At 40.1% G+C, this 27,241-nt stretch overlaps 1 pseudogene; it reads right to left on the bottom strand.

Annotated features, from left to right (window-relative positions):
• Positions 1–3,253: 3,253 nt before the first annotated feature.
• On the bottom strand, positions 3,254–25,100 carry LOC116209018 (annotated as a pseudogene).
• Positions 25,101–27,241: the final 2,141 nt, after the last annotated feature.

The following is a 27,241-nucleotide window of genomic DNA, read 5'->3' as shown; positions in this document are numbered from 1 at the left end:
ATGTAAGTAAAACAAAATGAAGTGCAAATAATCTATTGTTAATAATTTTTAATAGATTTACCTATTACTATTCAAAAGTATTCAATATTTAAACATACTTATTGCATATAATAAAATTTTCTTTTAATTACTAATTATGTCGGAATTTTTATAAATATTTATTTTAAAAAATTGCATTTTTATATAAATTTTGAGATTATATATTTTAAATTAAGAATGTGCTTGTATAATAAAATTATTAAATATTTAATGATTTATATGCATTTATTAATTTAGTCCTAATTACATATATATTTGTAATTATTTATTTAGACATTTATTTCTATGATCTTATATTATAAGTAATTAATTTTCTAACCCTATTTGTTATGGGGATACAACTTTATATATATATATATATATATTGATTATTAGCTTTTAATTTCTATATAATATGTTAATGTATAAGTTAATAATGAATTTACTATTTTGTCCCTATTTATTAGGGTGTTGTCAACTTTATATATATATATACATATATATATATCCCATATTTTGATTTTATTTGTATAAGTTGTTCACATTTATGATGAAATATATGAAGATAAATTTATTATACTGGTGCATTGCACGAATTCTATAAAGTATTTATCAAAACATTTTTAATATGAAAATAATAGTTGGTTTAAATTTATAGTTTATAACAACATATAAAAATTTACCTTTATATTGTATAAATTTTAATGCAGTAAAATCATAATTATGATAGAAGAATATATATCAACAATATTTCAAAAGTTCTTGATGTATGAAATTCATATAATATATACATTATCGCAACTATCGATTTAATTTCTAAGAAAATTAATTTTAAATTTGAATACTATTAGATCACATCATTCATTTTATTTGATGAAGGAATAATACTCTTGAAGTCTATCATAACATTTAAACTACATTATTTCTTGTCCTTTATTATAACTGATATTTCGCATATTATTTTTTATAAATTTGAATCCTTTTGGATAAATTACCAGGCACTAGAATGCGAAATTTACTTAATTGAGCTTTTATCAGCTTAGCAATAATTCTTAAAATTTGTAAATTGATTTTAAGCTTATATAATTATGAATGACTATTTATTTTTCTTAATTATGAATATAGTAATTTCTTAATAAAATGACAATAATTTATCGAAAATTTAAACTATTCTTTCTTACATCTTTGAAAATCTTTTTATATTCTTATATTATTATTAATTAAAATATTAATTATTATCATTTAATTTCTACATAGTATTTTTTAACATATGAATTTACCGTTTTGCCCCAATTTATTGTGGTGTTATCAATTATTTATATATATTGTTATTAATTATAATATTAAGTATTATCATTTAATTTCTTCATAGTATTTGCAACATATGAATTTACTATTTTGCCCATATTTATTAATATGTTGTCAACTTTATATATATATATATATATATATATATAAAATATTAAGTATTATCATTTAATTTTTGCATAGTATTTTTCGACATATGAATTTACCGTTTTGCCCCATCTATTAGGGTGTTATGAAATTTATATATTTATAAAGATTCGTATATTGTTATTAATTATAATATTAAGTATTATCATTTAATTTTTAGATAGTATTTTTAACATATGAATTAACCATTTTTCCCATATTTCTTAGGGTGTCGTCAACTTTATATTCCATCTAGCTAAAGATAAGGAAGTTGCCTAATTAAAATAATTTACTTGCTAAACCTCCAAGCAATCTCCATAAACACGATCTTCTTCCAAGGAAAGACTCCTTGGAGATCAAATTTAGGGCACCAGCTGTACCTTTGCTTTGATTTGCATGCAACAACCCAAAAAGGAAGAATATCGAACAAATTCCTTAATCGGGCTAATGGCCTTATGTGTTCCGCTACTCTCTATGTCTGGTGTGCTAAGCTAAGGAAATAACTCCCACCGCCATGTAAAGTCACGTACTTGTCCTCTTGTATGTCCAAATTCGTGTGATAACATCGTTTTGGAAAGAATCAAAATTCTTCCCCCATGAAAGCTAACAACCATGGTCTTTGCTAAATGATCTGATCAGCCCAACTAGAAGCTTCCATAATTTCTTTCACGAATTTACAGCCCACCAGCGGTTGTCCACATTGGGTAGTGATGCGATTCCTGCCAAGAATGATGAGACTCGACAACTAAAGGAACTCAAGATCGTTTCACGATCAGATTTGATTGACCTTCGACTCGTTGTTTACGACATAAACAAGAACCTTGGCATAACTGACATCAACCCGTTGTTTATTGCGAAATAAGAACCTCGGTATACGAAGACGCCACAAACGGTGGTGGAAAGCCGTTTGATAAGTCGATGATTTAACGCCATGAAAATTTTCGATAAGGTCGAATTAGTTCTTCAAGAACCAAAGAGAATACTCTCACAATTTTCTAAATGTTCATTTTTCTTAAAAATTGACAAGATTAGTATATATAAATCAAAACTATTTCCTAATCCAGCCATGTCTCATCAAAAGAATGAAAATAAAATCTAAAGTATCTATAGAGATATAACTTAATCTATAAAGATATGAAATTTAAATATTTTTAGAATATCTCGATGAGATTTAAACTTTAAACAAATCTAATGATATTTTCTCTTGATCTTCAAATATTCTAGAAACTTCCTCAAACACTTGCCGAATTTAGCCTTATCCGAAATCTTCTATAACTTGAATCATGTTGATGGATCTTTGTTGCTTACGTGGTTCATGTCCAATGGACCTCTACGAATTTGTTTGAGCCCAAACCTCTTGAATCAGATTGTTGAGTTCATCTTTAAACTTCTTTACTCATGCTCACGTAACCGGTCCAATTGGAACTTGAACTGGATCCCTTGAAGTCGTGCTACGATTTGCATCAGGTAGTGCCATGGATCCTTGAACCGGGTCCTCAAGTCTTTGATCATGGGTTATCTCACCACTTAGGCCTCTTGGTGTGTCCAAAATGCAAATGTCGAGTTGTGGGCCTTAATCAAACCCAAATTCGACTTATTAAGCTCACCAAAGTGTCACGCTCCTCACGGGTTTATAACAGTCGTTAGGTGCAAAAAACGAGTATAAACAGGTACCGTATGAGTTCGGGGAATATCAAGGGCAAAAGCCTCATGGAGACTGCATAGACAACGAAATGACCCATTATAGCCATTCATGCTGGGATGGATCTTTGACAAAAAATTATAGGGAGCGCTAGAACTATCATTGTTTACGGTCGAGAAGATCGACGCTACGGGAAATGGAGGAATGTTTTTCTTCTGGAACTACTAGTAGAATCTGATCGAGGACCGGATCAGCACCTTCACGAAATTGTAGAATCCGTCTCTGTGGATCATGGCCATCCTGATAAACACATACAAAATAAGGAGGATAGGAACAATATGAGTAAGAGTACACAAATCAAGAGTATAACTCGTTAAGCTAATTACACAACTAGAGAGCAGCCTATCAGCTAAAAGGTTCATATCATCAACACCACAAACATAAATAATAAGTTCAGCTGGAGAAGTTAACAAAGACGAAGCTAGAATGCCATGAGCTATGCTACTCAATGAAAGGAAAATTGCAGAAACCACCCAAATCTGTCACAGAAAAGGGTGTGGCTTGTTAGAAAACTGATATGGTTGGTCAGTTGCTTGGGAAGAACATTAGTCCTGCCAAAGATTGGGTATTGAATAATATCCCTTGTCACATTAAACTTTGCACCTAATTCTGCAACTATGGCAAAAGAATATGGGTCGTATTGAGTTTGAACGTAAAGAGTACCAGAGTGGATCAAGTTATCAAAGGTCCCATTAGAATTGATGACTCCTCAAGGCTTAAACTATGCATTGTGATGTTGACTGCCGATATAAGGCCCGTGAAGTTGGATGTAATGATGGAAACTAGGGAAGATTTGACAACTAAACTTGGCCCAAATGCTCAATCAGGTATAGTTTGAAAACCAAAGATAAAATGTACAAATGAGAAATTTTATGTCACACATATGTACTTACATAGTTATGTATATGTATATACATAGTTACGTATTTTTAATGTCATTCCACAATTTGCATTGGAGTGGGAAAAGATTGAGAAGATAAAGAAGTTCTTGGGGGTTTTCTTTGAGATTATGAACTTGTTTTCTGGAAGTAAGTATCCGACTACAAATCTATACTTTCCTTTCACTTTCAAGGCCTATCCCTCCCGTTCTTTGAGGTTAACTTCATCACGACTAACAAGATAATGCTGCAGAGGTAACTTCTTATGGCTGAGGATGACAGGCACAACCCGATCCCAATGCTCTTCAGCCCGTCGGGGGACTGGGATGAGAAGAACTCCATCTAGGCCACATATATGAATGCTTCCGAGACCCCCACAAGAAATGTACCGAGGAGTCTGCCAGAATACGTTCAGGGAGCTCTTCTCCTCTCTGCTATCACTCCAGAAGGATAATTTCCACTGCTCTACGAGTCCCACAAGGACCATGGCCACTCTTAAGATCCCCAGTCCAATCCCGATCTTCTTCAACTCACTCAGTGGCTTTAGCTCCCTTTCCGTGACTTTCCTGAACAAGGGGATAATGAACTTGTTATACAAAGGGATGAAGGCTGAGGTGCTCACAATGTTGAAAGTGTTCATTCCTATCGGAGGGATGTAAAATATGAGAATGCTCGCCTGTCCATGGCCTCCCTGCTCAACGATAAGGGAATGCATCTAAATGAACACCAAGGACTGATGAGATTGTGCAAACCCAAATTGGTAGTGACCTCAGTATGCACTTCACCTCTTCGACTTGTGTGATTGTACAAAAGAGCTAGGGTTGACAATTCCTAACACAATACATTAATATGGCATAGATACGACACAGTATTGAACGGGTTCGGGTTTGGCATTTTTTATATTCGGTCTAAACGGTCCAACTCATTTAGACACGGTTAATAAGCGTGTCTTATCGGACTGAACCCTTATAACTCGATTATACACGATTAATTCTGTTTTATTTAGACGTGTTTAATCATGTTGCTATAATCGTGTAATCCATTAACCCATTTATATAATAAAATTACAAAAAATATCCTTACTAACTCTAACACTGTAAAACCAATAAAAAAGACAATACAAATCCATTCCTTCCGCCTCTCTTTCCCTTAACGGCTCTGTCCATGCTCACAACCAGGAACTCTTTCACAGACATGCCTCTCTCAAACTCTCATACGATCGTTGACCACGACGCAAATCTTCTTTGTTCTTTCGTGGTGCTTGAGGTAAACTCTCTCTCTTCGATTTTTCCTCTTTGTCTCTCACTCTCTCTTCGACATTTCCTCTCTATTTTGAGTTCGATTTAACAGCTAGGGTTCTTGGATTTGTAGTTCTTTTGATTTTTTGAAAAAGTTTTAAGAGCAGTAGTTGATACATGTTTCTCATTCTCTGTTTTATTTAGGGATAATGAGTTTAGAAAAGAATTTGGAGTTGAAGTTGGAATCCTATGGGAAGGAGAAACCCATGGCCATGATAAACGAAGATAATGATGTAGTGGAGCTCGATGGAGATGAGATCAAAGACACTGCAACAAGAACTCAGGCAAAGACATCCAAAGGCAAGCGAAAGACAAGGCTGACCTCAGCTGTGTGGCATTTCTAAGAACGGTTAATAGAAAAGACCATTAATGGTAAGACCTATTGTAAGTGTAAGAAGTGTCGCTCGCTTTTTGTTTGTGATAGTCAATATGGGATAGGAAATCTAAAAAGGCATTGTGAAAGATGCAATCGTAAGGATACACGAGATGTTGGTCAGTTGCTCATGAACCATGATATTTATTTGAGAAATGCTACATGTGATCCTGAATGATTTCGTGAATTGTTTATTGTTGTCATTATTATGCATGATCTACCTCTCGTCTTTCTGGAGTATGCTGGAATTAAAGCAGTATTTTCATATTTGCATGAGTGTGTGCCCTTTATATCTTGAAACACTGCAAGTGCTGATGTGTTGAAGGTTCATAAAAAAGAGAAGTCACGGTTAAGTGCCTGCTTGAGGAAGGTAGTGGTAGGATTTGTTTAACATCTGATTTGTGGATCTCGATTGCTACTGCTGGGTATCTCTCTTTGACCGCATACATCATTGATAAAAATTGGGTTTGCAAAAGAAGATTCTGAATTTCTTCCCGATGCCACCTCCACATATTGGTATGGCATTGAGCAAAAAGATTAAATCTTTGTTGGCTGAGTGGGGTATTGATGAAATGTTGTTTTCTATTACTTTGGATAATACCTCCGCAAATGACACTTTCGTGGGCTTATTGAGATCTCATTTAACTATAAAGGATGCACTCATAGCCAAAGGTGAATTCTTTCATCAATGATGTTGTGCCCATATCATTAATTTGATTGTGCAAGATGGACTAAAAGAGATTGATGTTGCGGTAGACAAAGTGCGGGAGAGTATCAAGTATGTTAAGGGGTCTCAAGTTAGAAAATAATTTTTTTTTGAATATGTGAGACTCTCGTCCTTAAATCCGAAGAGAGGCTTGAGGCAAGATGTCCTTACTTGTTCGAATTCAACATTTCTCATGCTTGAAAGTGCATTTTACTATCATTGTGCATTTTGCCACCTAGAATTAACTAATTCCAATTAAACAAATTGCCCTACCTCATTGGAGTTGTAGAAGATTGAGAAGATAAAAAAGTTCTTGTGGATTTTCTATGAGATTACAAACTTGTTTTCTGGAAGTAAGTATCCAACTGCAATTCTATACTTTCTGTCTACTTTCAAAGCATATGTGATGCTCAAGGATTATAGTGATGGGGCAGATGAAGATTTGAGAGCAATGTCATTGATGATGCTAATGAAATTTGAAAAGTATTTCGTCTGAATTTTCAATTATTTTATCGATAGCGGTGATATTGGACCCTAAGTATAAAATTCAGTTTGTGGATTAGAGTTACAAAAAGTTGTATGGTTATCAGTCTTTAGAATTTCAGACTGTTCGAGATAAATTATTATCATTGTATGAAGAATATACATCACATGAGATGAGTAATCGAACATTCGAATAAAAAAAGAAGTTGCTTCCAAATCCTGATCAAGAGTCAATTGAGCTAAATATTTTCTTTTTCTTGTTGTCATTTGCACTTGAAATGTGTTTTCATTGGTCTCTCCTTGTTATTTTAATTTATTATTAGGAGTTCAATGATTATGATGATTATGAGTATTCAGCATCTTCGAAAAAGTCTGAGCTGGAAAATTACTTAGATGAGACAAGGATCGGTAGAAAGATGGGCCCGAACATTCTTGATTATTGGAATATTAACTTCCAACGATATCCAACAGTTGCAAATATGGCTCATGATATTTTAAGCATTCCCCTATCCATTGTTGCCTCCAAGGTAGCATTCAGCTGTGGAGGCCGTGTCCCCGATCAATATAAGAGTTCTTTGAAACCCAACCTTCTGGAAGCACTCATGTTCTCTTGAGATTGGCTTTATGGATTAACCGGTAAGTATGCTCTAATTTTTAAAGTTCTTTTGTTGATCTTTCTGTATTTTGAATGTAGATGCTTGTGAGATTTCCGTTGATTAACTCGTTGAGGATGTGATGAACATATATATTAGCGAGGGGCCATCAACTCAAGGGTCTAAATACTGTGGTTAAGAATTAGTAATGCTTTTAAAAATCGACTCAAGGGTCCAAATCCTTTCACTTTTATATAGGGTAAATTGCACTGGTGGTTCAAAAATTTTTACAAACGTTCCAATATGGTACAAAAAGTTTTTTTTGTTACTTGATGGTACAAAATGCTTCAAAGTTGTTTCAGTATAGTACAAACCGTCATCTAGCCATTGACGCCGTCAAGCGACGCTGATTGGGTCGAATTGGGTCGGGCGAAAACAAAATGATCCAGGTCAAGTTGGGGTTTCATCTTCCTCACCCGAAATCTACTACCCCTTCCCAAAAACCCTAGCAGCCTCTCCCTCTCACGGAAACTCGAGCACCGTCGTGCCCGCCGATCACGGCCGCCTTCCACGACGATGACGATCGTGCCGCCACTGGCCGCGAGTCACCTGAATCGAAAAGTTGAAGGCTCGAGATCTAGACAAAGACAGGAGAGACCGTGAGCGGGGAAAGGATCGACTGGGTCGAGGCTTGAGGCCACGATTCCACCCGTGTAGGTCTAGACCTGATGACCCACAATGCCAGACACGGCTCACGCATCGGTCCTGACTCACTAACAGCTGCGACCGCGTGAGCTCCGACCCAGTCGATCACTTCCCCGCTCTCGATCTCTCTTGTCTTTGTCACGATCCCGAGCCTTCAGCTTTTCGATTCAGGTGACTCGCGGCCAGCGGCGGCGCGATCTTCGTCGTCGTGGAAGGTGGCCGTGACCGGCGGGCATGGCAGTGCTCGAGTTTTCCTGAGAGGGAGAGGCTGCTAGGGTTTTCGGGGAGGGGTAGCAGATTTTGGGTGAGGAAGATGAAACCCGGACCAGACCCGGATCATTTTGTGTTTCGCCTGACCCAATTCGACCCAATCCGGTGATCCGGATGAAAACAAAATGATCCGAATGGCCACATCAGTTTATTGTTTCGGCCACGTCAGAAAGGAGCGGACACGTGGTGAGCCACGTCAGCGTCGCTTGACGGCGTCAATGGCGAGATGATGGTTTGTACTATATTGAAACAATTTTGAAATATTTTGTACCATCAAGTAGCAAAAAAAACTTTTTGTACCATATTGAAACATTTGTAAAAACTTTTTGGACCATCAGTGCAATAACATTTTTCCTTACATTGAATGTATTCTTAGGTTTCATTGAAGATGGCAAGTAGAGCTGGGTTTTTTATTTGGTTGGAAGATGGCTCGATATTTTGCTAATTTAACTACTGTCTTTTGTTATTGAGTGATAAAGCTTACGGTGAAGATCGTCAAGGTCGGTTTCTCATTTTGTTACCATGACCTCAGACTACGCACATTATATTATCCATGTACTTCGTTGATCTATGGAATATATATATGTTGTGTGTGGATTGTGCTCCACTTATGAGTGCTTTATGCAAGTCTTTGATATGTTAGACTGTTATTGTGTTTTAACCCATATGTATGGATACTTGTACCTATTATGACATGTTTCGATAAACGGGTTTAACATCTCTTGTCCGGATTGACACGGATATAAACAGATCGTGTTCGTGTTTTTAAATTCTAACCCATTTAATAATCGTATTGTGTACAGGTTATGACTTCGATGACACGCGTCCATTTAAACACGATACATATAAATACGACTCGACACGAATTGCCAACCCTAAAAGGCGCCATGTGCTCACTGTCTGCCCTTGGTTGCAGATATTCTTCTGTTGGCTTCAATAACAATAGCCACTCGATCAAGAAACCTGTTTTTTTTCCTTTAAAAAGAGAGAGAAAAAAAAAAGGAAAGATCAATTGCAACTGATCTCCCTTTCGACTTTCCTGATTGAACGAGTTTTTTTAGTTTTTAAATTTTTTTTCTTTTCTAATTGTGGTTAAATATGTAAAGGAAAAAAATGCCCAATCAATTCAACAAAAAAGACATGTTCAATCACACTTGAAGCCATCGGTGTGGCGGACCTTCCTCGTAGCATTGCCTTCTCATTGTTGTCCATGAAGTTCGTAGAGCCCTTCACCATCCACAGGAACTTCCAGCTCCATCTTTCAAATGGAAGCGGCAATTACCTGACTGATTCTCAAGATTGGATTCCCCATTGGCTTAAAATGCCGAAACCTCGTCATTCGACTAAAAAATAGTGCGTGTGCTATAATAGAAAAACCAGTGCAAATCAAAAACATGACCAACCAATGGCCCATATTCTCGAGGTAGACGGGCACTGTCTGAGCAGCCAGGCATCCCATGTTGATGGCGACGTAGTAGTAACTGTAGAATGAAGACTTGGACTGCTGCTCATCTGGATTCTCCCTGTTGAACTGGTCCACCCCGAGGGTGGCTGTCAGCACCCAATTTTGGTCTACCGGTTCCAGAGGAGCGAAATCGTCATTTTGCCACCCGTGAGGGAAGTATTTCCGATTAATTACTTGAGTATTCGCGACTTTTTGAAATAGCAAAATTTCCTAATTTAACACCAAATTTATGATTTTTCAAAAATAATACTATTTGGGACGTTTTCGAATTTCGCGTACATCGAAGTCAATTTTCAAAATCCGGGATAAAATTCGATATTGAAAATGATTTTATTGCATAATATCGATCAACGAATTTTTTTGAGCACGATGGTGATCTCGAATTATTTTCCCGACATCCGATCAAAAAGAGAGGAATTTTCAATTTGTACGCGCATCGAATTCAAATTAAAAAAAAAAAGAATCAGACACGGTTAGAGGTCAAAATTGACTTCTAATCGTTGTCTGACTTCCCCTTCCCTCCACGTTCCTGTTCTTCTTCCTCTTTTCTTTCTTTTTCTTTTTCTTTTTCTTCTTCCCCCTGCCGAGACAGAACCGAGCCCTTGACCCGCCCTTGCACCGTCCTCTGCACACGCGACCTCTGCTAGACCGGCTCCTGACGACAGCTCCCATGCACGCTAACTCTCTCTCTCTCTCTCTCTCTCTCTCTCTCTCTCTCTCTCTCTCTCTCTCTCTCTCTCGGTTCTTTTCTCACAAACCCGCCGCTCACAAAAACAGGGGGGCTGGATTTTTCGAGGACGGACGCTTTCCCTCAGCTCACGAACTCTCTCTAAAATCCCTCGGCTAGCTGATTCGAAAAGGGACGGCTCATTCGGAAAGAAACTCCCAGCTCGACTTTTCGCCGAGACCCACAGTTCGCCCACGACCGAGAAACTCCCAGCTCGACTTTTCGTCGAGACCCACAGGTCGCCCACGGCCGAGAAACTCCCAGCTCGACTTTTCGTCGAGACCCACAGGTCGCCCACGGCCGAGAAACTACCAACTCGACCTCACGCCCGAGACCCGCAGCTCGCCCACGGCCGAAAAAACCCCAGCTCCCTTGCCGAACCCGTAGCTCGCGTTCGCCCACGGCTCGGCCACCCTCTCCTCCTCTCCATTTTTCATTTTTTTCTTCTAATCGGGTCCAGATCACCGTTGAACAGACAGGCCCGGCCTAGAATCCCAGCGCGGCCCGGTCCAGATCCCCGCAGCCCAACAGCTTAGCACGGCCCGGCCCAGATCTCCGCGGCCCAACAGCCACTCCCAGTGACGGCTCAGCAGCAGCCTAGTTGGGCTCGATACCATAGTCCGGCCCGATAGCCATCTTGGCCCAGCAGCCCAATCAACCCGGCGATTTTATTTTTTTATTATTTGTTATTTACATAATCACCCCTCAACTTCCCGAACTAGGTAAATCCGCGACTTAGTGGCATGTTTAGGGCTTCATTTCTAAATATTAATGTTTGTTTGATGGATATGATGTGAAATGAGCGTTCTTGGGTTGCGTAGGTGATCGGATTTGTCTCGAACTCGATTTTACGAACTTTCTGTTTGTTTCATTTCAGTCCAGATGACGCATTTTTATTTTCTCAGATTTGCCCCGAATTTTAAAATTCTTTTCAATCAAGTCCCAGTCATTCTTATCATTTTCCAATCAGTCCTTGAATTTTCCAGAATTTTTCAAACATACCAAGAAACTTTTCAAGTTCTTTCAGTTTAGTCCTGGGACCACTTTTCGCCGTTTTCAGATCTACCCCTAATTTTAAAATTCTTTTCAGTCAAGTCCCAGTCCTTTTTATCATTTTCCAATCAGTCCTTGAATTTTCCAGAATTTTTCAAACATCCCAAGAAACTTTTCAAGTTGTTTCAGTTTAGTCCCGGGACAAGTTTTCGCCCTTTTCAGATCTGCCCTAATTTTAAAATTCCTTTCAGTCAAGTCCCAGTCCTTTTCATCATTTTCAAATCAGTCCTTGAATTTTTCAGAATTTTTCAAACATCCCAAGAAACTTTTTAAGTTGTTTCAGTTTAGTCCTGAGGCCATTTTTCGCTTTTCAGATCAGCCCGAATGTCCAAATTCGTTTCGAACAAGTCTTGGGACATTTTCAGCAATTGTTATACAGTCTCCAATTTTTCCAGAATTTTCAAATCAGTCCCCGAAACGTTATCCGAATTTTCAGATCAGTCCCTGCTCTTTCAAAATCGTTCAAATCAGTCCCTGGGCATTTTCAAAAAAATATCCAACCCTTTCATACTTGGATCCCCGACCGACAACGTATGTGCCCGTTTAAATATTTTGTTTCTGTAATTATATGTATGCAACATGAGAATACGTGCTCTTTGCATGATTTTCCGCTTCCATGAGTCGGTGTTGTTTTATCGATTCTGTTAATATTATGTTTGTGTATGTTTGTATGTGTTTATCATGATCATGGCGGCACCGATTGTGTAAAATACGTATGTTCATTGTGCTTGACGTGATGATATGCCCTTAATCAGTGTTTAAACGCTTTATTTTCTCGTTTTAATCGAAACATCACATGAATTGGTTTAATCATGCAAACTCGACCTAAAATTAATTTTTAAATCCCAAGGTGGTCGGGAAAATGACGGTGACCTACAAGGATTGGCACGAGATGCTCCCTTTTGCGCTCTTAGCATATCGAACATCTATTCGCACCTCAACCGGGGCAACTCCATACTCCCTGGTTTACAGCATGGAGGCAGTCCTCCCAATCGAAGTGGAGATCCCCTCCAAGTGGGTCCTCGCTGAATCCAAGCTCAAAAAAGCAGAATGGGCGAAGCAGCGCTACAAGTAGCTCAATCTCATTGACGAGAGACGGCTAACAGCGCTCTGCCACGGTCAATACTATCAACAAAGAATGGCCCGAGCGTTCAATGCAAAGGTTCGCCAGCGCGAGTTCTACCCCGGCAATCTCGTCCTGCGAAAGGTCCTGCACATTGCACTTGACTTTCGAGGCAAGTTTGTAAACAAGTATGATGGGCCTTTCGTCGTCAGGGAAGTCTTCTCTGGAGAGGCAATTATCCTAAGCGACATGGACGGGACCGAAAATGCGCTCCCAGTCAACGCCGACGCCCTCAAGAAGTACTACCCTTGACGGTCCTCTTTATCATCCGGCGGTCTCTTTGTATCCCCCGCAAGCTTCAGACCACCCTCTAGACCTTCATCTTCCTCTATTTTCCTTCGGGCTCTTTGCCGTTTCACCTCATTACATTTTCTATTTTTCATGCACGTGCCTTGTCCATTCAATCCTTCTCATCTAAGAATACTTCAAAGAGAAAAAGAATAATTTCCCCGCTAGGTCGAAAACCTCCTTGAGGCGACCTAGGCAAAAGTTAGGGAACGAGGGGCACGGCTTAAAATCCCAGAAATGGGAGTCATGGCAAAAGGAGAGCACAAATCAATTCATCTCTAGGCTAAAAATCCGTAAAGGGCGGTCTAGGCAAAAGTTAGAGAAACCGAGAAGTGCGATCGGACCCGAACAAGGGCGGTCGTAGCAAAAGGTGAGCACTCATGTGAGAAAAGTCAAATAAAAATATCCCGCTAGGTCATCACGCACCCTGCGCCCTAGACAAAAATTAGGGGCAATTGTCGGCTTGACCACGAAAGAACAGCGGCACTTTGCGTGAAACTACAGCTAGTAGTGGTTCGGCAGTCCTCAGTGCAAGCAAACTCTCTTCGACTCTCCAGGCTCGAGACACGCCTCGAAACGGGGTCGTATCCTTGATTTGGATGATCCTAAAGATCCCTCCCTTTACCTTTGCTCAAAACTCTACGGACTATGCCCCATCTTGTGAAAAGCCTTTCATTTAGTTAAGTGCGTGTCATAATCGGGGACACGGCTGCCCCTCAAAGGGTCACTGTGTCCAAGTCCCCGAAGCATCGCTACATAGATTTCTTTTGCACATCATAATTCCAGCGGAATCGTGTAACTGACAACGACCGTTAGCCGTCGTTCCTTGTGTGCAGGTGTGAGCATGCGGATCCTAAAAGGTTGTCTCTTCCTGACGGACTCATGTCTGCCTCATAGGATAGGACACCATCCCAATCTGAGCGGGTGGCCCTCAAGGAGACACATAACGCCCTATCATGCGACGAGCGGCGAATAACGCTTGCCATTGCATTGTCATAAGCACAATCTGAACTCAAATCCAACTAATCATAGTCTTCTCTTTCCAGCGCCCTGCGCCGTCCCCCAACATTAGTTGTTGCTTCTACATTCTATACACTTTCGCACCATGTCAACATTTACTGTTTTTCGGACTCCGTGTCCATCTTTACAGTTTTTCGGACTCCGTGTCCATCTTTACAGCTTTTCGGACTCCGTGTTCAGGACTTCGTGTCCATCTTTACTGCTTTTTTTGACTCAGTGTCCAGGACTTTGTGTCAATCTTTATTGCTTTTCGGACTCCGTGTCCATCCTTATAGCTTCTCGGACTCCGTGTCCAGGACTTCGTGTCCATCTTTGCTGCTTTTCGGACTCCGTGGCCTTCTTTACTGCTTTCCGGACTTCGCGACTGTATTTACCGCTTTCAGGACTTCGCGTCCGCCTTTAATACTTGCCGGACTTCGCGTCCATGTTTACTGCTTTCTGGACTTCGCGTCCACATTTATTACTTTACGAACTTTATCCCTGCATTTGCTGTTTCGAGTTACAAATTCACGCCGTATCATTTCTCTGTCATGACTCCTTTATTTTCCCACAAACAGGTTCGTTGCATTTGGGAGAATGTCCAGATGGTCATCAAGGCCAAACGGGTGCTTCTCATGATCTTTGGCCGCGCCCTCTATCCGAGCACACAACCAAAGAGGGGTAAGCTGTCAGTACCCAATTTTGGTCCACCGGCTCCAGAGGAGCGAAATCGTCATTTTGCCATCCGTGAGGGAAGTATTTCCGATTAATTACTCGAGTATTCACGACTTTTTGAAATAACAAATTTTCCTAATTTAACGCCAAATTTATGATTTTTCAAAAATAATACTATTTGGGATGTTTTCGAATTTCGCGTACATCGACGTCAATTTTGAAAATCCGGGACAAAGTTCGAGATTGAAAATGATTTTATTGCATAATATCGATCAACGAATTTTCTGAGCACGATGGCGATCTCGAATTTTTTTTTCGACATCCAATCAAAAAGAGAGGAATTTTCAATTTGTACGCGCGTCGAATTCAAATTCAAAAAAAAAAAGAATTAGACACAGTCAAGGTCAAAAGTTAACTTCTGACCGTTATCTGACTTCCCTTTCCCGCCACATTCCAGTTCTTCTTCCTCTTTTCTTTCTTTTTCTTTTTCTTTTTCTTCTTCCCCTTGCCGAGACGGAACCGAGCCTGTGACCCGCCCCTGCACTGTCCTCTGCACACGCTACCTCTACACACGCGACCTTTGCTGGACCGGTTCTTGACGACAGCTCCCGTGCAAGCCAACTCTCTCTCTCTCTCTCTCTCTCGGTTCTTTTCTCACAAACCCGTAGCTCACAAAAACAGGGGGTTGGATTTTTCGAGGACAGACGCTTTCCCTCAGCTCACGAACTCTCTCTAAAATCCCAGCTCAACTTTTCGCCGAGACCCACAGTTCGCCCACGGTCGAGAAACTATCCGCTCGACCTCACGCCCGAGACCCGCAGCTCGCCCAAGGCCGAAAAAACCCCAGCTCCCTCGCCTAACCCGCAGCTCGAGTTCGCCCACGGCTCGGCCACCCTCTCTTCCTCTCCATTTTTCATTTTTTTCTTCTAATCAGGTCCAGATCTCCATTGAATAGACAGGCCCAGCCCATAAGCCCAGTGCAGCCCGGTCCAGATCCCCCCTGCCCAACAGCTCAGCGCGGCCCGGCCCAGATCTCCACGGCCCAACAGACACTCTCAGTGACGGCCCAGCAGCAGCCCAGTTAGGCCCGATACCCTAGTCCGGCCTGATAGCCAGCTCGGCTCAACAGCCCAATCCACCCGGCGATTTTATTTTTTTTATTTACAGAATCTCCCCTCAACTTCCCGAACTAGGTAAATCCCCGACTTAGTGGCATGTTTAGGGCTCCATTTCTCAATATTAATGTTTGCTTGATGGATATGATGTGAAATGAGCGTTCTTGGGTTGCGTGGGTGATCAGATTTGTCCCGAACTCGATTTTACGAACTTTCTGTTTGTCCTATTTCAGTCCAGACGACGCATTTTTATTTTCTCAGATCTGCCCCGAATTTTAAAATTCTTTTCAATCAAGTCCCAGTCCCTTTTATCATTTTCCAATCAGTCCTTGAATTTTTTAGAATTTTTCAAACATCCCAAGAAACTTTTCAAGTTGTTTCAGTTTAGTCCTGGGGCCATTTTTCGCTTTTCAGATCAGCCGGAATGTCCAAAGTCGTTTCAAACAAGTCTTGGGACATTTTCAGGAATTTTTATACAGTCCCCAATTTTTCCAGAATTTTCAAATCAGTCCCCGAAACTTTATCCGAATTTTTAAATCAGTCCCTGCTCTTTCAAAATCGTTCAAATCAGTCCCTGGGCATTTTCAAAAAAATATCCAACCCTTTCATACTTGGATCCCCGACCGACAACGTATGTGCCCCGTTTAAATATTTTGTTTATGTAATTATATGTTTGCAACATGAGAATACGTGCTCTTTGCATGATTTTCCGCTTCCATGAGTCGGTGCCGTTTTATCTATTCCGTTAATATTATGTTTGTATGTGTTTATCATGATCATGGCGGCACCGATTGTGTAAAATACGTATGTTCATTGTGCTTGACGTGATGATATGCCCTCGATCCGTGTTTAAACGCTTTATTTTCTCGTTTTAATCGAAACCTCACATAAATTGGTTTAATCATGCAAACTCGACCTAAAATTAATTTTAAAATCCCAAGGTGGTCGGGAATTAGGATCCGCATCGGACGGTCCATCAATGATCGGCTCGACGGTCTAAAACCCGTATATTTACAACATTTGACAAAATATTAATTAATTTAATCAATAATTCTACTAACGGAGTAATTGGGACGTTCATGCAATTAATTAACTCACTTGGCCCTAATAATTTTGCACGAATTGGTAATAAACCGGTAACACACATCAATAGGTTGCAAACATGCGTTGGTGCCCTTCTCAAAACTTGCAAATTTTATAAAACCCAAGACACGTGGTTCGATGTGACATGGATGTCTAGGGAGGACTTGTGCGTCTTGACTCGAGGCCTCACCTGATTTCAGAAAACTCAGGTTGGGACGTGGAAGTTTTTCTTAGATCACTTCCGGATAGATTAATCGATCTTTTGGCTTTTCAGGGTTCTTGACAACCCCGGAAGGTCCAGGGGATCGGTTAGCGCCGGTCACAGGCCGAGGTGGCCCGCACCGAGTAGTCTCTCTTTTCCGAAAATAATTTTCACCTCAAGGGCAAAATCATCTATTTGCAACTTAGCGATACCCCTAAGGTTAGAATAACAGAAACACCACGGTATCAGGGTAGAGATGGACTACCTGTCTAGGCACAGCTTCATCTGCATACCCCGGTCCATCCGACAGATGAGTTTTTATTATTCTAGCATAGTCTCGGGTAGTTAGTTCGGGTGGATTGGCTCAAAATACAAATACCGGACTAAATATGTACATGGTTAAGACAAAAACGGGCAATAGCGGGATAGGCACTAGGTTCTTGGATTCACAGGCGGAATACATGTTTGGTAATAACCTGTAACTACCGTAGTGTCACAACATAGAACAATCCTAAAAGCTACCCACAAACACAAGACTTGACAACAAATATCACGTACGTTAGGTCCTCGGAAAATAGTGTCAAATGCGAAATATCTTCCCGAGGCGATCCTTGATCGATTCAAATCTTGCACCCACTTTGTCTGCTTTAGGGTAGGATTTGCCTGCCAAGATACCCCGGTTAATAATCGGTTAATTCACGTAAATTCGGCAATAACAAAACCCCATTGTTTGTTTATTTGTGCCCGCTTGTTACATTCTTGCACTTGTTTGTTATATGGATCAAGCCCGATCCTTTATGACACAATTCATAGGGGGTCCAATGCCCAATCGTAGATCACGGGGTCCAATCCCCCTAACACTGAGCGCGCGTCTTAATTTCAATTCTAGTCTTTTCAAACCACACGATGAGTATGAGTGGAATAATAACTGAACGCGAACCGACTGAGATTCAGTTGTTGTAATTTGCATTTTTTATTCGAGAGGACAATGTAAGGATTTATGTTGTACATTTATTCATGTAAGAATTTCGGTCGGAGAGTGGACGGTTGGAGTGTTTCTTCGAATTTACGGTGTCAAAATGTGTAAGATGAGCGGAACTTAATTAAGCGGTAATTAAATTAAAATGGCAAGTCTAGACAAGTTAGAGTACCGATAGGGCATGAGAGATATAGGTTCGCATGTAACAGAACCCCCGAATTCGGAACCTCGGGTTTCACAGACCATATGTCTTAGTAATTAGGTGTACCCCGTACCCCTAGACCCGGGTAACTTGCCGGCCCTCGACCTTCGGGTCGTAAAATGGCAAGTGGCGACTCCTTCTCACGTGCGTCTGTTGAGCGTCCTCGGGAAGGTGGACACTTCCAAACCGCGTTACATTAGGCGCGCACACGCGTGCCCCGGCGAAATGAAATTCGGGTGAGCACAGTGGCCAGGGTTGGTTCAGGGGCTCCAAACCCAATGGCAACTAGGTAAATTGAGATGCAGAACAGCTCCACTTCGATGGGACTATGAGGCTTGCAGAGCCCTCTGACTTTACCACACCATTGAGGCTTGAGGAAGAACAAGTATGTGCAGAGGGATGCTGCTAGCAATCCCTGCAAAAGACATCAATCTTGTGAGCCGTGATCGGTGAGCTATATTGATTGGGCCGAAAATGAAGAGCAGGGTAGAGCGACGGAACGACTTGGACTTACAGTAGTGGAGACAACCTGAAAGATGACACAACTGTTGAACCTGCCCATGTAGGAGTCACTGAGGAAGGCCTCGAGCTGCCACTGTACATATTGGCTGCCACAGCATTAAGTTGTTGCAGCACTGATTTCGAGAATAGCACCATGTTCACCTTGACTTCGAAAAGGCAATTGTGATCCGGCCTTGATTCACTGATCGATGATGAGAAAGTCTTAATCAAAATGTCTCATATACATACCTTTCTGGGTCTTTTGGCTAAAATGTCTCGTATGGAAAAGGAAGAACTGATCCACTAGCTGGACACCTGATCATCACAAGTTCAAAAGACATTATCGTACGTACGTAATGACATTATCCTGCAGCTCCATCCACTGGTATGGCCCTTGATGGCGGGCCTTCCACGCCAGTTAAGGGAGCCATCCTTGGTTTCTTCTCTATTCACGAACAAATTAACTGTATCCACCAACGTACTATTCAGAGTCTACAATTCCATGTGGAAAAATTAAGAAGAATCCAATAGATTTATAAGAGATTGAGTACTACAACCTCTTAGCTTGAGTTTTTGGATTGGAGGTAAGATTTAATAATTTATAGGCCAAGTGAAAATTTTACACATACAAACCATAAAGTTATCCAAATATATGTCAGATTTTTGTCCTCAAATATATGTTATATAATAACATTTTGGAACATTAATACAATAATTGCATGCATTTCTAAAGGATTTTGGACTTTCAGTATGTTGCTCGATGGCATTTTCTTTAATTTCCACTTTTCTACAAACGTGGTTTAATTAATTGTTTGATACGATACGAAAATCATATGATCCCGTGATATACAATCAGGCTGGAAAACAGAAAATTGTTGTAGATAGCTAGAAAAGGACCGAAGTTAATTTTTTTTCTTTTTTTTTTTGGTGTGAACTCTATTCTCTGGAAGCTCAATTGGGTCCCGACTAATCCAGTCGGACCGGATCAGCCCACTAAGGGGCAAAACTCTTATAGCATGAATTTTCTACATTCACAAAAATTTAAACTCGATACTTTACTTAAGCAGAACAAACATCAAACCGCTTGAACCAACCTACGTTGATAAGACCAAAGTTGATATTTTAATTAGACTTGGGTAATGCTAATGCACCTTGAAGTCAGCTGATGAAGAGTACCGTTTGATGCGATTCCCGCCAAGAATGACGAGACCCGACAACTAAAGGAACCCAAGATCGTTCCACGATCAGATTTGATTGACGAACCCTCGACCCGTTGTTTACGACAAAAACAAGAACCTTGGTATAACTGACCTCAACCCGTTGTTTAATGCGAAACAAGAACCTCGGTATATAGGAAGACGCCACAAACGGTAATGGAAAACCGCTTGATAAGTCGATGAAGACGCCACAAACGGTGGTGGAAAGCCGTTTGATAAGTCGATGATGAACGCCACGGAAACTTCCGATAAGTTCGATTAATTCTTCAAGAACCAAAGAGAATACTCTCACAATTTTCTGAATGTTCCTCCCATTAAAAATTGACTAAGATGAATATATATAGACATAAAGTAATCCTAATATGGTCATATCTCCTCCTATAGATAAGGAAATTAAAACCAAAAATATCGATAGAGATATTACATAATCTATAAAGATATAAAATCTAAATACCCCTAGAATATCTCTATGAGATTTAAACTTCAAACAAATCTGATGTTATCTTCTGTTGATCATCAACTGTTCTAGAAGCTTCCTTAAACACTTGCTGAATTTAGCCTTGTCCAGAATCTTCTATAACTTGAATAATGTTGATGGATCTTTGTGGATCACGTGATTCATGTCCAATGGGCCTCCACGAATTTGCTTGAGCCCAAACCTCTTGAATCAGGCCGTTAAGTTCATCTTTAAACTTCTTTGCTCGTGCTCGCGTAATCGGTCCAATTGGAACTTGAACTGGATCCCTTGAAGTCGTGCTACGATTTGCATCATTCCCCTCCTCTTGAAAAGGATTTGTCCTCAAATCATCACCTACATCAAAAGGAATCAAATCAGAAACATTAAAAGTAGCACTTACATTGTACTCACCAGGTAAGTCTAGTTTATAAGCATTGTCATTGATGCGCTCCAGGACTTGAAAAGGTCCATCTCCTCTTGGAAGCAGTTTGGAACGTCTTTGCGCCGGAAATCTCTCTTTCCTCATATGCAACCAAACCCAATCTCCGGGTTCAAAAATCAGCTTATGACGGCCCTTGTTGGCGTGTTTTGTATACTGCTCCGTTTTTCGCTCAATGTTGAGTCTTGTTTTCTCATGAATCTGCTTGACAAATTCAGCTTTCTTTTTGCCATCTAAATTAACATGCTCAGTCAAAGGTAAAGGAGATAAATCCAATGGAGTTAAAGGATTAAATCCATAAACAACTTCAAATGGTGAAAATTTAGTAGCGGAATGAACAGATCTGTTATAAGCAAACTCAACATGTGGTAAACACTCTTCCCATGTTTTAATGTTTTTTTTTATGATTGCCCTCAACAAAGTAGACAAAGTTCTATTTACTACTTCCGTTTGACCATCAGTTTGTGGGTGACAAGTCGTAGAAAATAACAGCTTAGTACCTAACTTACACCACAAAGTCTTCCAAAAATAGCTCAAGAACTTAGCATCTCTATCCGAAACAATTGTTCTAGGCATGCCATGTAACCTCACAATCTCCCTAAAGAACAAATCAGCAACATGCGAGGCATCATCCGTTTTGTGACATGGAATAAAGTGTGCCATCTTAGAAAATCTATCCACAACCACAAAAATTGAATCTCTCCCACGTTTAGTCCTCGGTAATCCTAACACAAAGTCCATTGAAATATCAATCCAAGGCTCACTAGGAATTGGTAAAGGAGTATACAAACCGTTAGGCTGCACTCTGGATTTAGCTTGCCTACACGTAATGCATCTACCACAAATTATCTCAACATCTCTTTTCATATGTGGCCAATAGAAGTGTTCTTGCAAAATAGCTAAAGTCTTTGCTACTCCAAAATGTCCCATTAATCCCCTACCATGTGATTCCTGCACTAATAACTCTCTCAAGGAACAATTTGGCACGCATAACTTATTCTCTCGAAACAGAAAGTCATCATGCCTAAAGAACTTACCACAAGGAATTTTCTCACAAGCTCGATATTCCTCACAAAATTCATGGTCATCAGCATATAAATTTTTAATGTGCTCAAAACCAAGCAATTTTGCATCAAGTGTAGAGAGTAATGCATACCTGCGAGAAAGTGCATCGGCGACCACATTCTCCTTACCTTGCTTATACCGAATGACGTATGGAAACGTCTCGATGAACTCCACCCATCGGGCATGTCTTTTGTTTAGTTTGTGTTGGCCCTTCAAGTGTTTCAAGGACTCATGATCGGTGTGTATCACGAACTCCTTAGGCCATAGGTAGTGCTGCCACGTCTCTAAAACTCGAACCAATGCATACAACTCTTTATCATAAGTTGGATAGTTTAAGGCTGCACCGCTTAGTTTTTCGCTGAAGTAAGCAATTGGTCGTCCTTCCTGCATGAGAACTGCACCTATACCAACACCTGAAGCATCACATTCAATCTCAAAAGTTTTAGAAAAGTTAGGTAAAGATAATAAAGGAGCATTGGTCAGCTTCTCTTTGATTAGCTGAAACGCCTTCTCTTGTTCTTCTCCCCATCTAAATCCAACGTTTTTCTTGATCACTTCAGTAAGTGGTGCTGCTATGCTACTAAAATCCTTCACGAACCGCCGATAGAAACTAGCAAGTCCATGAAAACTACGAACATTACTTACACTTGTAGGACTAGGCCACTCTTGGATTGCACGTACCTTCTCCTCATCAACCTGTATACCTTGTGCACTAACAACAAATCCCAAAAAAACAAGCTTATCGGTGCAAAAAGTACACTTCTTCATATTAGCAAATAACTTTTCCTTCCTAAGCACATCTAAGACAGATTTCAAATGTACCTTATGATCATCTAAGTTTTTGCTGTAAAATAGTATATCATCAAAGTAGACAACCACAAATCTACCTATAAATGCACGCAAAACATGATTCATAAGTCTCATAAAAGTGCTTGGAGCATTAGTCAAACCAAAAGGCATAACTAACCATTCGTACAAACCGTATTTTGTTTTAAAGGCAGTTTTCCATTCATCTCCTTCTTTCATTCTAATCTGATGATAACCACTCTTTAAATCAATTTTAGAAAATACACAAGAACCATGTAACTCATCTAACATATCATCTAAGCGAGGAATAGGATGACGATACTTTACCGTTATGTTGTTGATTGCTCGGCAATCAACGCACATTCTCCACGTCCCATCCTTCTTAGGTACAAGTATTACTGGAACAGCGCATGGGCTCAAGCTCTCCCTCACGTACCCTTTCTCTAACAACTCCTTTACCTGCCGTTGAAGCTCCTTTGTCTCCTCAGGATTGCTCCTATAGGCTGGTCGGTTTGGAATTGTCGCACCGGGAACAAAATCAATTTGATGTTCAATCCCTCAGATTGGAGGTAAGCCATGTGGTGTTTCCTCGGGAAAGACATCCTCATACTCCTGCAAAAGAGAAACAACAGAACTAGGAAGAGAGATATCAAGTTCGTTAGTATTGAAAAATGCCTCTTTGTACAAAAGTACAATCATCGACTGATTTAAAAACATTGCTTGCCTAATTTCTCCCATGTTTGCATAAAAATTCTTTTGTTTTCTCTCTGATTTTCTCTCAATGGCCGAATTTTGATTTTCTTTTTCTCTCTCATTTTTCTCGGCCTCTCTCTGATTTTCACTCTTTTTCTTCTGTTCACTCTCTTTCTTTTGATCACTCTCTTTTTGCAATCTCACTTGATCCTCATATACTTGCTGCGGAGTCAATGGTACAAGAGTGATTGATCGCTGATTAAGTACAAAGGAGTATTTGTTCGTAAAGCCATCATGCTTCACTCGTCTATCAAATTGCCATGGACGCCCTAGCAACAAGTGTCCTGCTTGCATCGGTACTACATCACACAACACTTCATCTTCGTATTTACCGATTCGAAATGCAACTAACACCTGCTTGTTCACCCTTATCTCACCACTATCATTCAACCATTGCAGCTTGTACGGCCTATGGTGCTTCACCATGGGCAGTCTTAATTTTCCACCATTGTTGCACTTGCGACATTAGTACAACTACCACCATCAATAATCACACTACATACCTTGTCTTTGATGTAGCACCTAGTGTGAAAGATGTTCTCCCGCTGCACTTCTTCAACTCCTTTTGTTTGCAAGCTTAATGCTCTCCTTGCCACCAATGTCAATGCATCTGGAGCTAAATATTCCTCTTCGGGAACGTCCTCCAATGGGGGCATGTCATCGGTGTCGGAATCTTCAGTGTCGGTCACAATGTCACCATTGTCTCGCATCACCATGACCCGCTTGTTTGGGCATTGACTTGCTATGTGTCCCCTGCCTTGGCATTTAAAACACTTAATGTCACGATTCCTGGAGGTAGAAATGTCGGTTTTACCTTGAGGAACATGGCTGGTTGCTTCTCGCTTTTGCTCGGTTTTCAACATCGACGTGGATTGCTTCTCATCTTTCTTCCACTGATTCGGTTTCCAAGTGGATGTGCTTGGACTTTGGCTTGCACGTGTATTGCCTCTCCTCTTGAACTGGTTCTCAATCTTGATGGCCATGTGCACCATATCCTCCAACTCCACATAATGTTGTAATTCCACGGCATTTTGAATTTCTCGGTTCAATCCAGCCAAAAATCTTGCCATAGTAGCCTCTCGATCCTCCTCTATGTTAGCTCTAATCATGGCCACTTCCATCTCCTTAAAATATTCCTCTACACTCCGGTTACCTTGCCTAAGACTTTGTAACTTATTATACAGCTCCCGGTAGTAATAACTAGGAACAAATCGCTTCCTCATCACCCTTTTCATTTCCTCCCACGTAGCTATAGGTGGCTCTCTATTTCTTCGCCTATTTATCATCAATTGATCCCACCAAACAATTGCATAATCCGAGAATTCAATTGCTGCCAATTTGACTTTCTTTAGCTCGGAATAACTATAACAATCAAATACAAACTCCACCTTTTTCTCCCACTCAAAGTATGCTTCGGGATCACTCTTTCCTTGGAACGATGGGATTTTCATCTTAATACTACCCAAGTTATAATCTTCCCGATTCCTATCTTCTCTAAACCGCCCTCCATGTCTCCTATTACTAACAACCGAATCTCGATCATCTTCATCAAAACCAGCCCCATAAATCTCTTCATCTTCAACCCTCACTTCCCTCGGTTGAACTCTTTCCCTCCTACGTGCATTAGGAGCGTTTCGTGGCTGCTCCACACGTTTATTCTCTATCAGATCTATCCGTTCATGAACCTGCTCAAACTCCAACCGCATCACACGCCTCATCTCACTCATCATGGCCTCTATAAGTATTTTCGAATCAGCCAATTCCGTTGCACCTTCGGGAATACTCTTAGCACTATTGTGAGACATGATTGCTGCAAAATAAAGTTAGAAAGAATGGACCTCACAATTCGCTCCCTTACGTGTTTACACTCAAGAATGTGAATCACTCTACACTCGTGTTTTCACTCAACAAAATATGTGGCTTTTAACCCTCTAATATTCTCACCGCTCTTGCCTTTTTCCACTCGACAATTCTCTTTCAGTTCCTTTGGAACTAAACAAACAACTCCAAATTTTCCAGCAACAATTCACCAAGAACTCATCAAGGAAAATTAATGATCAAAGGAAATTTCAGGAAGAAAAGAAGCAAGAGAAAAGGCAACTACTATGAAGGATTAAATAAACCAGAATGTTATATGAAATTATGGGATCAGAATCAATGCAGATTACAAAGAACGAGAAATAACAACTTTAGAATGGTCTGATGTAAAAAATTTGGATCAAATTGACAACGATGTCTTCTTTCTTTTCTTTCGATCCTTTTTTTTTTCTCAGCTCTGTATTTTTTTTTTTGGCCGATTTTTTTTTTCAGCTCTTTTTTTTTTCAGCTTTGTATATATTTTTTTTTACTAATAATCCACAAAGAACAATTTCGATGAAGCGAAACTCAGCAAATTGAAACAAAAAAGGATAGGATAAACCCGATTTGAAGCCTGATGCTCTGATACCAAATGATGCGATTCCCGCCAAGAATGACGAGACCCGACAACTAAAGGAACCCAAGATCGTTCCACGATCAGATTTGATTGACGAACCCTCGACCCGTTGTTTACGACAAAAACAAGAACCTTGGTATAACTGACCTCAACCCGTTGTTTAATGCGAAACAAGAACCTCGATATATAGGAAGACGCCACAAACGGTAATGGAAAACCGCTTGATAAGTCGATGAAGACGCCACAAACGGTGGTGGAAAGCCGTTTGATAAGTCGATGATGAACGCCACGGAAACTTCCGATAAGTTCGATTAGTTCTTCAAGAACCAAAGAGAATACTCTCACAATTTTCTGAATGTTCCTCCCATTAAAAATTGACTAAGATGAATATATATAGACATAAAGTAATCCTAATATGGTCATATCTCCTCCTATAGATAAGGAAATTAAAAACCAAAAATATCGATAGAGATATTACATAATCTATAAAGATATAAAATCTAAATACCCCTAGAATATCTCTATGAGATTTAAACTTCAAACAAATCTGATGTTATCTTCTGTTGATCATCAACTGTTCTAGAAGCTTCCTTAAACACTTGCTGAATTTAGCCTTGTCCGGAATCTTCTATAACTTGAATAATGTTGATGGATCTTTGTGGATCACGTGATTCATGTCCAATGGGCCTCCACGAATTTGCTTGAGCCCAAACCTCTTGAATCAGGCCGTTAAGTTCATCTTTAAACTTCTTTGCTCGTGCTCGCGTAATCGGTCCAATTGGAACTTGAACTGGATCCCTTGAAGTCGTGCTACGATTTGCATCACCGTTCCTTCTCCCACATCGCCATGAGTACCTTCCTTCTTCTAAAATCTTAATCCACAAAGACCAGAGAGAATTTACGCGAATGACGAAGATAGCAGATGAGTGATCGGAATTTGTATAAAAAGCGAGACAGCTTCTAATTTTCGTAAATTATATGATCAGATCCGTTGTCGACCCATGGAATATTTCTCGTCTTGGGATAAACTATATGCTTTCCATTTCTCAACATGTTGGCTGGCCCAAATTTGCTTACATACTTAATTATTTTGTTTCATTATCAGAATTAAAGGTGCTGCCCGGTGATGTTCTGGTATATGTTTTCCATTTCTCAACAATGCTAGCTTATATTTGTTTACATGTTTATTTAATAGTA

The sequence above is a fragment of the Punica granatum genome, chromosome 5 (genome assembly GCF_007655135.1).
Source record: "Punica granatum isolate Tunisia-2019 chromosome 5, ASM765513v2, whole genome shotgun sequence".
Lineage (NCBI taxonomy): Eukaryota > Viridiplantae > Streptophyta > Magnoliopsida > Myrtales > Lythraceae > Punica > Punica granatum.
Note: the sequence above shows the minus strand (reverse complement) of the source record. Positions and strands in the feature narration are given on the sequence as shown.